The sequence below is a fragment of the Panthera pardus genome, unplaced genomic scaffold, assembly GCF_024362965.1.
Source record: "Panthera pardus isolate Hobbes unplaced genomic scaffold, ASM2436296v1 HiC_scaffold_18, whole genome shotgun sequence".
Classification (NCBI taxonomy): domain Eukaryota; kingdom Metazoa; phylum Chordata; class Mammalia; order Carnivora; family Felidae; genus Panthera; species Panthera pardus.
In genome coordinates this window covers 5,027,779-5,040,645 of record NW_026526743.1, presented here as the reverse complement: position 1 = coordinate 5,040,645, position 12,867 = coordinate 5,027,779, and positions in this window count along the sequence as shown.

Below are 12,867 nucleotides of genomic sequence, written 5' to 3'. Positions count from 1 at the left end.
ATTCCAGACCCCATGATTACAGACTCAGATCTGTGACTCCAGGCCTCACAATTCTGCCTTGGGACTGCAGACACCAGGCTTCTGATCACAGGCTCTAGAAAGCAGAACCCAGAATAGATACACTCAGCTAGAGATAATAGAATTCAGACCAGGCCACAGACTCCAGATTCCAGACCCTTTGAGGCCAGATTCCAGAACTCCAGGCAGACAGCAAGCCTCAAAGCACAGACCCAGCATGTCAGATCTGTGTTCCAGAATCCAGCCCCACAGCACTGAAGCCAAGCCTCACAGCTTAACTCCAAATCCCAGATTCTGGACTCCGGAATCCAAGCTTTGGGTCTAGAATTCTCACACTCTAGGCTTCAGGTGAGGTTTGCAAACATGTTCATCTTAGAACACCTTAACACACTTGAAATTTTTGTTTATGTGGATTGTATGTACCAATATTTATCATATTAGGAATTAAAATGGAGACATCTTTAAAATATTTATTCATTTAGAATATTTAGAGAGCACCCCCTCCGACTCCCTGCGGGACAGGTGGACAAGATTTTGTAGGTCTTCAGCTTCTAAAGAATACTAATATTCTAATACTAATACTAATAGAAAATTTTTTCAATGTTTATTTATTTTTGAGAGACAGAGCATGAGTGGGGGAGGGGCAGAGAGAGAGGGAGGCACAGAATCCGAAGCGGGCTCCAGGCTCTGAGCTGTCAGCACAGAGCCCGACACAGGGCTTGAACTCACGGACCGTGAGATCATGACCTGAGCCGAACCAGGTCAGACGCTTAACCGACTGAGCCACCCAAATGGCCTTCATTGATTCATTTTAAAACAATTACAGGGGCGCCTGGGTGGCTCAGTCGGTTAAGCGTCTGACTTCCGCTCAGGTCATGATCTCACTGTCTGTGAGTTCGAGCCCCGCATCGGGCTCTGTGCTGACAGCTCAGAGCCCGGAGCCTGCTTCGGATTCTGTGTCTCCCTCTCTCTCTGCCCCTCCCCGCATTCATGCTCTGTCTCTCTGTCTCAAAAATAAATAAACATTAAAAATTTTTTTAACAAAAATTAAAAAATAAAACAATAACAAATATATGTGAATATAAATAATGTATCTTAATGAAAAATAACTCTATTTTCTGAGACAAAAAAACTATTGAGAAGATAATGTTTTTACATTTTTGCAAGTTTCTTTAAAATGTGGCAACAGAAGACAGCTGGGTTGATTCTCCTATCTGCTTCTGCATTTAATTTGCTGTGCTATCACTTGTCATGTAGGCTCCAGAAAATTTCACTATGCACTCATGAAAGTCAGAGCGAGAAAGGTAAATAGTGCGTTAGGATTAACAGGAAACTAGTTTTTGACCTCACAAGACCCCCTATAACAGTCTCAGGAACCCCTTCAAGGTTCCACTAACTACACTTTGAGAACCACTACTCTGGAATACAGATTTCAGACCCAAGACTCAGACCTTAGCCTCTGGAGAACACAGTCCACTTCCACAGCCCTATTTTCTTTTCTTTTTTAAACTTTTACCTATTTAAGTAATCTCTACGCCTACTGTGAGGCTCGAACTCAGGACCCCGAGATCAAGAGTCGCATGCTCTTCTGACCGAGCCAGCCAGAGCCAGGCTCCCCCTTTGTCCTATTTTCTGAGTTCAGATTCCAATAGCAAATTCCAGAATTCACTTCCCACACTCAGACCCCAGGCCCAGACCCTGGACTCCAGACTTGATGTTACAAACTCCAGAATCCAGGTTAGAAACCCGAGATTGTTGGTCCCAAGTTTCTGGCTCCAGACTTCAGTGGCAAGCGCCCAGCTGCTATTTCTGGATGTTGGTCACTCTGACCCATCCACCGTGGTTCCCAACTTCTTCCTTCGGAACTCTGCCTCTCTCAGTACTGCCTTTTGACTTCCAGGATCTCGGGGCCTGGCTCCTCATCACCACCAAGTCCTTGGGCTCTTTGTCAGCCTCTCCTGTTGGTGCCAGGGCACGAGGGAGGGGGTGGGTAAGGCAGGTCTGTTAATATGCAAAGGGGTGGAGACATGGGTGGAAAATCAAAGAGAGAGATGGACAAAGGAAGAGTCAGAAAGGAGGCAGAACCAGAAAGACAGAGAGAGAGATCTAACTGAAACAGAGCTGGGCAGAGGGAGGAAGACCGAGGAAAGAAAGGAACAGACATAGAAAGGCAGAGGGGCATCTGGGTGGCTCAGCCGGTTAAGCATCTGACTTTGGCCAAGGGCATGATCTCACTGCTCATGAGTTCAAGCCCCGCTTTGGGTGAGCTCAAGCCCCACTCCAGGCTCCGAACTCTCTTTCTCCCTCTCTCTCTCTCTGCACCTCATGGGATTCTCTCTCTCTCTCTCTCTCTGCCCCTCGCTCACTTGTGCTCTCTCTCAAAAAATAAATAAAATAAAGTTATTAAAAGAAAAAAAAGAGACAGAGAGGAACCCAGAGAAAGGAGGAGGGAGGAGGAGGGAGGAGGAGGGAGGGGAGGAAGGGATGGAGGCAGACAGGAGGGAGGGAGGGACGGAGTCTGAAATGGCCAGAGAGCACCCCCTCCGACTGCCTGCGGGACAGGTGGACAAGATTTTGTAGGTCTTCAGCTTCTAAAGAATACTAATAAAAAATACAAGATTACCGGTGTAAACTTATATATGAACCTGATTATTCTAATGAGAAAAGAAATAAAAAATATAAATAGCAAATCTACAGGATAAAAAGAGTAACAGCAAATGACATGTTTCAAATCATCTCGAGGCACCTGAGTGGCTCAGCCGGTTAGACGTCCGACTTCGGCTCAGGTCATGATCTGAAGGTTCATGGGTTCGAGCCCCGCATCGGGATGTGTGCTGACAGCTCAGAGCTGGATTCTGTGTCTCCCTCTCTCTCTCTGCCCCTCCCCCACTCGTGCTCTCAAAAATAAATAAACGTTAAAATTTTTAAATACAAAATAATAGGGGCGCCTGGGTGGCTCAGTCGGTTGAGCGTCCGACTTCAGCTCAGGTCACGATCTTGCGGTCCGTGAGTTTGAGCCCCGCGTCGGGCTCTGGGCTGATGGCTCAGAGCCTGGAGCCTGCTTCTGATTCTGTGTCTCCCTCTCTCTCTGCCCCTCCCCCGTTCATGCTCTGTCTCTCTTTGTCCCAAAAATAATAAATAAAAAGTTAAAAAAAAATTTAAAAAAATACAAAATAATAAATTTTAAAAAATCATTTAAAAAATTTTAAACTATTCCTAGTAAAAGAAAATAGTGTATCAGGAAGGTATTATGAACCCAGGCACTAACTGTGCGCTTCCCTCATTTCCCCACAGGGGCGCTGCCTGCGGCCCACTGCCGTCACGGTATAAAAGGCTCCCGCGTCCCAAGGCGGTAGGGCTAGGACGCCAAAACGCTCGGAGTGGGGACCTGAGGGAATGGGGGGCTGGAGGGTTTGCACTCTTGGATCTCGTGGGACGTGACGGACGGGGTTCTGGATTCCTGGTCGGAGAGGGGAAGAAAACGGCGGGTCTGACTGCCGCTCGAGCCATCGTGAGCGGTTTGGGACTTTTAGGTAGCTGAGAGGCAGAGTCAGGGATGGTGCCCCGGGGTCTGGGGAGAGGTAATGGGATCTCCAGATTCCCGAAGGGTCAGAGGGCTCCAGGTCGCCCACTGGTTGATCGTTCTGTCCTCTCCTCACTCGGTGTGCGGGTAACCACGCGGGCGCACGCCTCCATGCCGGTGCCCCTGGACAAGCATCATCAGCGCAAAGGCAATGACTGAAAGCACCAGTGGGGGGCTCCAGGCGTCGGCCACAACCGCGCTGAGGTGCGCGCACGACGTCCCTCGCAGCCACTAGCCTGACCGCGCTGCTCCTTCTTCGGTGCCTCCCGGCGTGCCGCTCACGCCTGCCCCCTTGTGGACGCCCTCCGCGTGGCAGCTGGCTGAGCCCTGGTGTCTGACGAAGAGCCCGGGGCCACAGGGAACCCTGAGTTGGAAGACGTTGAGAAGAGCCAGATGCCCACAGTTTATGAAGCCTAGACTCCTCGGCTTCTGGGCGGAGGGACCCGAACTTAATGGGTCCACTGTAAGTCCACCGGCCTCCCCAGCGACTCTCCTCCATGGTGCATTGTGCCAACCCGTATCACGGGCTGGGCATCATCGACCCAAATAATACATGCCAGGGCGACCTCGCCGACTGCATCCAGGACACCTGGGTCTGAAGGAGGAGGAGGCTGGAAACTGACACCTCTGGGTCCTCGGGAGGAGGGGCTGAGGAGCCAGATGATGTCGCCCGCACCCCTGTCCCTCCATTGCCCGTAGCCAGAAAGCCAAATGATCTCCACTGTGTGGACCTCAAACCTGTCTAACGACTTGTGTGCCAGATACCTCGCCCAGAGGGTGACAGACTTCATGCTGTGTGGCGGGGAGTAAGAGGATAGTAAGGACACCTGCCTGGAAAAATGGTTAAAATAAAAGGAGTCAAGATGGCGGAGAAGTAGGGGGGCGCGAATTTCCCTCCTCCCTCAAACTCGGCAGTATTGAGGTCAGAGCACTTGGAATTCCAGGAATCCGGGCTACAGAGTGACAGAAACGTCTCCAGGGGTCCACGGAGACAGCTTGGCGGGACAGAGGATTTCTTCAATGAACAAATCAAAGCACACCTAGTGGAAGGTCCAAACCACCACTCTGAGTAGTGACATAAAGCAACCAGAGACACAACAACAGAGAGCACACAACACTGCAAAGACACCTGCCTGCTGGCCACCTGGGCTGGGGGAGGGGACCAGATTCAGAGCTGGGGTGGAGGGTTCACCAGGCCCAGCTGTAGCCCCGCCCCCCAAGGCCTCCGCGCCTGCCCTACCCTATCCCACACCCCATCCGGCACTACCCGCACCTCCGTCCACACCACAGTCCACCCCCTTCTCCGTGCAGCACGTATCAGCTCAGCATCCATCACGTGCCCAACACCAACCTAGCCCCTGAGAAGCCCGCAGTGACCAGACAGAGAACAGCGCCCCTCCTGGAGCCCCACTGTGGCAGGGGGCACAGGCAGAAACAGTGAACCTGACCCAGAAGGGATAGTGCATGTCAGGAGGCGACCCAGTGGAGCTGGGGGAGACAGCAGGTGTGACGGGGGAGGAGAAGGCGTGCAGAAGGGGAGACAGGGAGGAAACACCTGCAGCAGGTGAGGGTGAGCCGTGCAGAACGTGGGGGAAGAGGAGGCCGGGGAGGCGGGCCTGGTGTGTGTGAGGGTGTCAGCGGGGCCAGTGTGGATGGAGCCCAGGGAGCAAGGGGAGGGGGGAAGGTGACGCCAGAGGGAAGAAAGGGGCCTCACCTGGCATCATGGGGAGGATGCGGCCGTTCCTCTGAGGGACCCAGGGGCCGTGGGCGATGTTGAGCAGAAGCAGGACAGGGCCTCACCTCACGGGTCCCTCAGGCATCTGTGCGGGGGTCAGACCACAGGGCTGAGGAGAGGCGGAGTGAGGACTGGGCTAGCCTGGGTGCAGGCAGGGAGGGAGAAGGGGTCCACTCCTGATACCTCTAAAGGGAGCCCTCAGGGTGTGCTGAGCGATTGCGAGTGAGGAGAGGGGCAGACGGGACTCAGGATGATCTGAGCTCTGGCCCCAGTCTCTCAGCTGAGCAGCTCCAAGGAGACATCTACACTCACGACATCCCCCCCCTCACAACACGCAGGTGGGAGCCCAGCCTCTCACCTCCTCAAGCCCCACTTGAGCCCAGCATTTTCCACCAAGAGCCCTGCTCTTCCTCTTCCACCCCCTGGGTCTGTGAGTCCCCCAGTCTCTGGGGCACACCCCTAACTTCCCCTCCCCCAGCCCATCCCTCCCCAAGCCTGGCCCCTCCTGCCTCCCGGCTCTCACTGACTGTCCCCTTCTCTGTTCCTACGCCCCAGCCCAGATCAGGCCTGTTAGCACCTCCAGCCTTCTTCACCCGCCTCTGTCCCTCATTCTCCCCCTCTATCCCATCCCCGTCCTGCCCCAGTAGGTCAATCTAAACTCAGAACTGACCTTGCCCTTGCGTACTCACTTCAGGGCAGTGCTGCAAGCAGTGAGCCCCTTGCTCAAGGAACTTGAGTTCACTCTAGGAGCTGCCTTCCAAGAGTTGGACACGGCCAGGATTTGGGGCGTGGTCTCTCTGCTGCTTGGGGGGGGGGGGGGGGGGAACTGGATGGGGGCGTGGCCTTACCTCCCGGGGGCGGGGCGGGGCCTAGGCCAGATGTTATCTGGGCAGGTCTAGGAGAGAGCCGTGGAATTAAGTTAAAATCTCTATTCGGGAGAGGGCTGGTCGCCCGGCTATGGAGACTTAGCATGGAGGGATGATTAAAAGCTGGACAAGAGGACCTAAAGGGTACGGCAGAGAGTGGAGTCTGTTGTGATGGGAGATTCCTTCAGCCCTGGATCCGAATCCCAAATCAGCCTCTCAGGCAGTGCGTGAGATCAGGAAGGTTGTCTTTGAGCCCGGGTCCTCATCCTGGGGGTCCAGGATGGAGAGGCAATTGAAGATGAGTCTGGGATTGAGGGCGGAGCCAGATTAGCAATGGGGACGGACGTGATGAAGCAGTTGCCCAGAAGCTGACCTGCCCCCTGGTCCTTCTTTGTGCCACACCAGAGAAAGCCGTTCCAGCAGTGACAGCCTCACGCTACTCAAGCTGAAAGCACCAACCACCAACTCCGACGCCACCAGCTCCACCGGCAGCGCCCCAAGTGTGCCAGCCCAGGTAACCCTGCCTCATCTCCAGCTGGGTCTGGAGGAGGGAAAATGAGCCCTATCTTTAAGTGTCACTGTGTCTCCATCCTTGACTGTCTCTGCTCTCGTCGTGTGTCCCAAGCCAGTCCTCCAGTGCTGTGGCGTGGCAATGTGCAGGAGGTGACTGAGGAGGTCAGCAAAGCCACCTGCTGGTTGCAGTACCCTCCCCGCACGCACATTCTGTTCCAGTGGGGCCCCGAGGCGCAAAGAGAACAAGATGGGAGAGAGCGGGCCATGCAGAGAGGAGGGAAGGTTACAGAAAAGGAAGAAGGAGATGCCCAAATTGAGATGAAGACGGGGGAGGAAGGGAAGCACTCAGAAAGGCAAGAAAAAGAGTAAAGAAAACAAAGAAATAGAGGGAACTAGAGGGGAAGAGAGATAGATGGAGAGAGAGGCAGGCTGGGGGACACCCAGAAGGGCTGGACTGGATGTTGGTCCCTCCCCCTCTGTCCATGAAGGACGGTGGGAGCTCTCTGGTCTGGGTGGAGGGACACGGCCTTGCGTCCACCGTCCACGGCAGTCCACCCCTGTGGGAAACCAAACGCCTACACAAACCCGTCCCATCACTGATTGGATCCCAAAACTCCTGTAGACCAATTAGGGACAAATCCCGGGACAGGTCTCCACCCCCCACCCACCTCCATACCTGCCCCTGCAGCCGCCAAGATTCACCTCGTTCTTCAGTCAGAGTTCCAAGATTCTGGGTCCTTCACCCAAACCCTCCTCCCTCAGACCCAGGAGCAAACTCTCCGGCGGACAAGTGCACATTGGCGCCACCTAGCGGCGGGAGCCTCCCAGGACAAGAAGAAAAGAGGCAATGTTTTCAAAAGTCGCCAGGCACGGGTTTCAGGCATTCATGCCTCAAAACACTCCTGTGAGGCAGAAGCAATTATTCTCGTCTTACAGATTAGGAAACTGAGGCACAGAGAAGCCAAGGACTTTCCCAAGGATGTGTTATGTGTTCGAGGCAAGTCCAACCCAGGCCCCCTGGTTCTGGAGTCCACATCTGAATCACACCCTGTGTTAACCAGTCTTTCAAACGCCAACCTAATTTTGTGATTTACACACCTGCTCCATGCGTATTACTTCATCCAACCCACAGACCATCCCCATCCCTTTTCTACTCCTACCCCACACTAAGACCCTGATAACCAGAGAAGTGACGCTTTGCACCCAAGAGGTAACAGGATCCCTTGGACCATTCTCTTGCTCTCCTCCCAACTTCTACAGCCTGGGTGATCTTGAACCAGTGGGGCCCTCCCCTTCCCCCTATCTGTTCCTGTGTGAAATGGGGCGAAATTAACAGGCATGGTTTGCTATGTGCTCTCAGCTCCTTGCATGCACTAGCTCTTAGATACTCCTTGGAAAACTCTATGATGGGGTCCTCTGATGACCTGATTTTAAGGATGAGACTCAGAAGCACAAAGAAGCGAAAATACATAACAGGATCTCCCAAATTAGCAAATGGGGGAACAGGGGCCTGAGCCCAGGCTGTCTGACTTTAGGGCCAGCACCCTGAAACACCACCTTCGGGTGGTCCCATAATGAAGGGGAAGGGGGAGCTTCCAGCACCAGGAATCCAGGGTTATTCCAGGGTGGTCAGCATACAGTGACTGTCTCCCTAGGGGAGGGATTCAAGGTGAGTCTTGTTCAGACAAGGGGGTCCCAGCCTCGAACCTCCCACTGAGGGCAGGAACCTTGTCCAGTGGGATGCGGAGTCACCACAGAAGGGCTTGTGAGCAGGAGGAGAAAGGGGTCAACTCTGAGTGTTAAAGAGACCTTCAGTGTAGTGAGACCTTCTGAGGCCACCTGGTGATGGATGGGAGGGAGGCTGGAGGCAAGGATCTAGAAGCTGCACCCAGGCCAAGGGAATAGAGAGAAGGGGTGGGGCTGGGGACGGCGGAGCTGCAGGGCCTAAGGGAAAGGGAGGGGCTGGGACGGTGCCTGGGGGAACTGGGTGGTGGGTGGAGCTGTCCCTGAGAAGAGAAACAAGGGAGGAGGAGTTTGGGGAGAGACAAAGGAGTTAGGACGCGAGTGAGAAGGGCCTGGGGACACTGGGGGCGGGAGGATGCCAAAGAGCGAGTGCCTCCAGAGGCTGGAGTTCAGGGTCAGATGAAAGAGACCTGGGTGGTTGGCGGTTGATCCACAGGAGTCGAGGAAAGAAAGGCTCCGGGGAGTGTTCGCAGGAGGAGGAGGAGGAGGAGCAAGGCAGAGGGCGGGACTCGGCCTGCCTTTGGAGGTGAAGGACAACTGGAAAGATGCCCAAGAGGACTAGGATCGATAGCCCAGGTCTGCCGCGGTCAGAGTGGGCGGGAGGAGGGGCGCAGACGTCACCGCGTCGGAGGCGGAGCCAGGCGCCCTCCCAGTGAGCCCGCGAGCTTGGGCTGAGCTAGGTGTCAGTTCCCTCGGGGTCCCCATCTGTGTCACATGCCTGCGTGACTTAGTGGGAGGAACACATGCGATCACGATGGAAAGCGCTTAGCCTGGCACCAGGAAGTTCTCATGATGATTAAATACCCAGGGGTTCACCTCCTTCCCCTCGCCGCCACCCACTCAGGTCCCACAAAGGAAGGTGGCTCAAGACCTCAAGTCTTAGATTCCAAACACCAAATTCCAGATTCCTAGTCTGGACTCCAGATTCAAAGGCTTCTAGGATCCAAAACTAAGAACTGTCCCTCAAAGACCAGACTCTAGGATCCAGATTCCAGACCCAAACTCCAGAATTCAGACTCTAAAATCCACACTCTATACTTCAAGTCATAAATGCCTGACTCTAGACCTCCAAACTCACAGTCCTGAGTTGGAGAGCCACAGCAAAAACTGCAAAACCCAAGATCCAGAATCTAATATCCAGAAGCCAGAGTTAGGAGGCCCAGGCACCAAGATCCAGAATCAGAGATCTGAATCCAGAAATCAAGATCAGGAAGTGGGGATCCAGATCCAGAATCCACTGTCCAGAATCAGAGATCCAAGGTTCAGAATCCAAAACCAGGGATCCAGATCAACATCCAGAATCCAAGGTCCAGAACCCTACTCCAGGCACAAGAAGCATGACTCTAGAATCCAGTTTCCACACTCTAGACCCCAAATTCCAGGTTCCAGACTCCTGGTCCTGTGTGTTGATCTCTGATTTGGGGTTCTTGCCCTCCTACTTCCTCTCCCTTGAGGAACTGTCCCTGGCAGGGAATTCTTCCTTACAGACTCAGACAAAAACTTCAACCTAATAAATGCTCATTAGGCCTTGTCCCCCACCCCACTAGCCACCTAGGCATCCCCGCCTGTAAACCTGAATCTCAACCACCTCCCACCCCACCCTACCCCCTAGACCCGGGTGGGGCTGGGAACTTATAAATTCAAGTATTCAGATACCTGCTCCCCTTCTTCTGGCATCCAAGCTGCCCCAGATGAAGCTGGGGGATCTGGAGGGGGTGAGATCTTTTGAGACAAAAGTCAGGGTTGGGGGGAGGTGAGAGACACTAGAGGAGACACAGGTCTGCCCTGATCTAGAAGAGACACTGGGTGCCCTATCCCCGGGAACAGACATGGACTGCCCTGAGGGAGCTGAGTTTCAAGGGCACCTGTGTAATTTCATGTGTCCTTTACTGAGGCTCCAAGTTGAACCTGAACCAAGAAAATGTCCCGGAGATGAAAGAAGGAGCTGCGGGGGGGGGGGGGGGGGGGGACAGGGAAGGGGTGGGGGTGGAGTGAATCAGGAGGACGTCCCCAAAAACACTTGTATCAGAGCCAAGAACAAAGTCAGGAGTCATCAGGGGTTCAGGTCAACTCAGCTCAACCTCCCCAAGGTGTCCCGTGTGACAGGCTCCAGGCTGGGCAGTGCTGGGGACACAGAGAAGACCTTGCCTGAGCATGTCTGGGGATCTGTGATGTGATGGAGGCAGAACCAGGGCTGGGCGGCCCAGAAAGGATACCTGTTAGGTCCCAGGGCCTCCCAGAAGAGGTGGGGGCTGAGCCTTGGGGGCAGAATATGAATTTAGAAGATGAGAGGAAGGCTTTCCTCCACTCCCTAAGCTTGCTGGGGCCTCCCATGGACTAGACCCTTCACTGGGCAGTGCTGGTGATCCAGAGTCCAGTCAGGCCAGGCCTGCCCTCAGTAAGTTCCCAGTCTGGTGGGTAAGGTAGACACCATGGACCAGAGAAGGTCAGAAAAGGCCTCAAGGAGGAAGTGGACCTTGAAGGGAATGGCATACCTGCCAGGAGGAACAGCCTGAGCAAAGGCAGGGAGGCATGAAATCGCAGAAAGGAAAATGGGAGAATGAGCTATGCCTAGAAAGGCAAGGTCATGAGACACCTGATCAGAGGGGCTGGAAAGGGAGAAACCCCCATATCCTCAAAAGTGAGGCTGGGGAGCGAGGACTTTATCCTGAGGGTGCTGGGGATCTATGAGGGCTATAGGCAGGAGTCGGACAGGGTCAACTCTGGGCATGGAAAGACCCTGAGGGGGCATGTAGGGGAACAAGCTAGGGGAGTGGGAACTTGACCGGAGGGACAAATGGGGGGAAGACACACCCCCAGGAGGCCAGACAGGAGGCTGGGATTAGGGTCTGGGGGGAGAATGTATCCTGAACCAGAGCCTCAGGGTTGGAGAGAGATCCAGGGGCAAGTGGGATGGTGCTGGGGGCTGATGGGCTGTGGGGCACCTGAGGGCCTGTTCTGGTGCCTGGAGAAACAACAGGACCCCTCAGAGATGGAGAACCTGGGCGGGGGGGGGGGGGGGCGGAGAGCAGTCTGGGGTGGGGATAGGGGGGACCAAGATGGTGAAAGAAGTTTCTCAAGCAGCAGGTGGGATGGATGTGTTTGTGCCTGGAGGGATTCAGGGGAGGGCGGAAGTGTCCAGGTTCAACTCCATTCACTCTCTCCCCTCCCCAGACTTCAGCAGAACCCTCATCCCTTCTCCATAATGTGGCTTCTCACCTTCTCCTTCCTGCTGACGCCTGCAGGTGAGGTGGGCCCAGGTCAGGTCTGGGTCTGTGGGGGTGTGGTACCTCTCCGCTCCATCAGGAGCAAAGCCAGGGCCTACGATCTGCCAGCACCCCCAGCCCTGCTCCGCCCCACCCCACCCAGCCACCCGATGCTCCTGAGTGCTCACCCTACCCCAAGAACTTTCAGAAACCTGGGGCTGCTCTGGAGTCCCCAAGCCAACTGGGTCTCTCGCTGCTCCCGACAGCAAATCAGCTCTGGGGATGACACAGACCTGAGTTCAAGGTCTGGGGCCGCCCCTTCCTTGCTGTGTGACCTTGAGGAAATGACTTCGCCTCTCTCCACCTAGAGTGCCTTCTCTAGAAGACAGCACCTACCCATGACCACCACGGTGAGGTTTCAATAGCACAATTGTAGATAAAGCTCATAATAAGCATTCAACAAGTGTTAGCAAGGTCAAGAGCACAGACTCCAGGTTCGAATTCCAGCTCACCATTTTGCAGTTACTGAACATCTCTGCGACTCGAGATCCCCAACTGTACCATGGACATAGGAACTGATGCCCCCAGGGCAGGATTGAATGTGGTCCTGTGTGTGGGGCACGAGAAGGGACTTAGCCCAGGGCAGTACCCCGTGAGGGTGTTGTTAGCACTGCTGAGTCCTGGGTACATGCTACAGCTCATCTAATTCTCAAAACATCTCTGTAGGGTGGGCTCTACCGGCCTCACTTGACAGGGAAGAGGGCTGAGGCTGGAGAGGGGTGGCCACAATGTCAAGGTGACCCTGGGTAGCAGGAAAACTCCAAACCATGTTCAGCTACCACCCATGGAGAACTTAACTGTAACCTGACGCCTCTACCTGGAGAAGTTGAGGGTGGACTTTCATTATGTCCCCACGTGACCCTCGCCTCTGGGGGCCCCTTGAAGCTCCCCCCTGCTGCCAGCCTCCCCTCAGGCTTTCTCTGTGCTCTCTCCTCCCTGCCTCCCGCCTGCCGCTGCACCCAGCCAGGGCCTCCACCCTCCTCCGGCTTGGACTGGCCAGATGCAGCCTCGATGCCCAGCTGTTCAGCCCGCACCCTCTGTCCTTCTTTGCAGGACAACCCCACCCTTCCCTTGTTAAGCCCCCTGTCTACCACATCCGCATTCCCCCAACCTTGCCAGGGCCCTTGGCCCAGTTCTTGACCC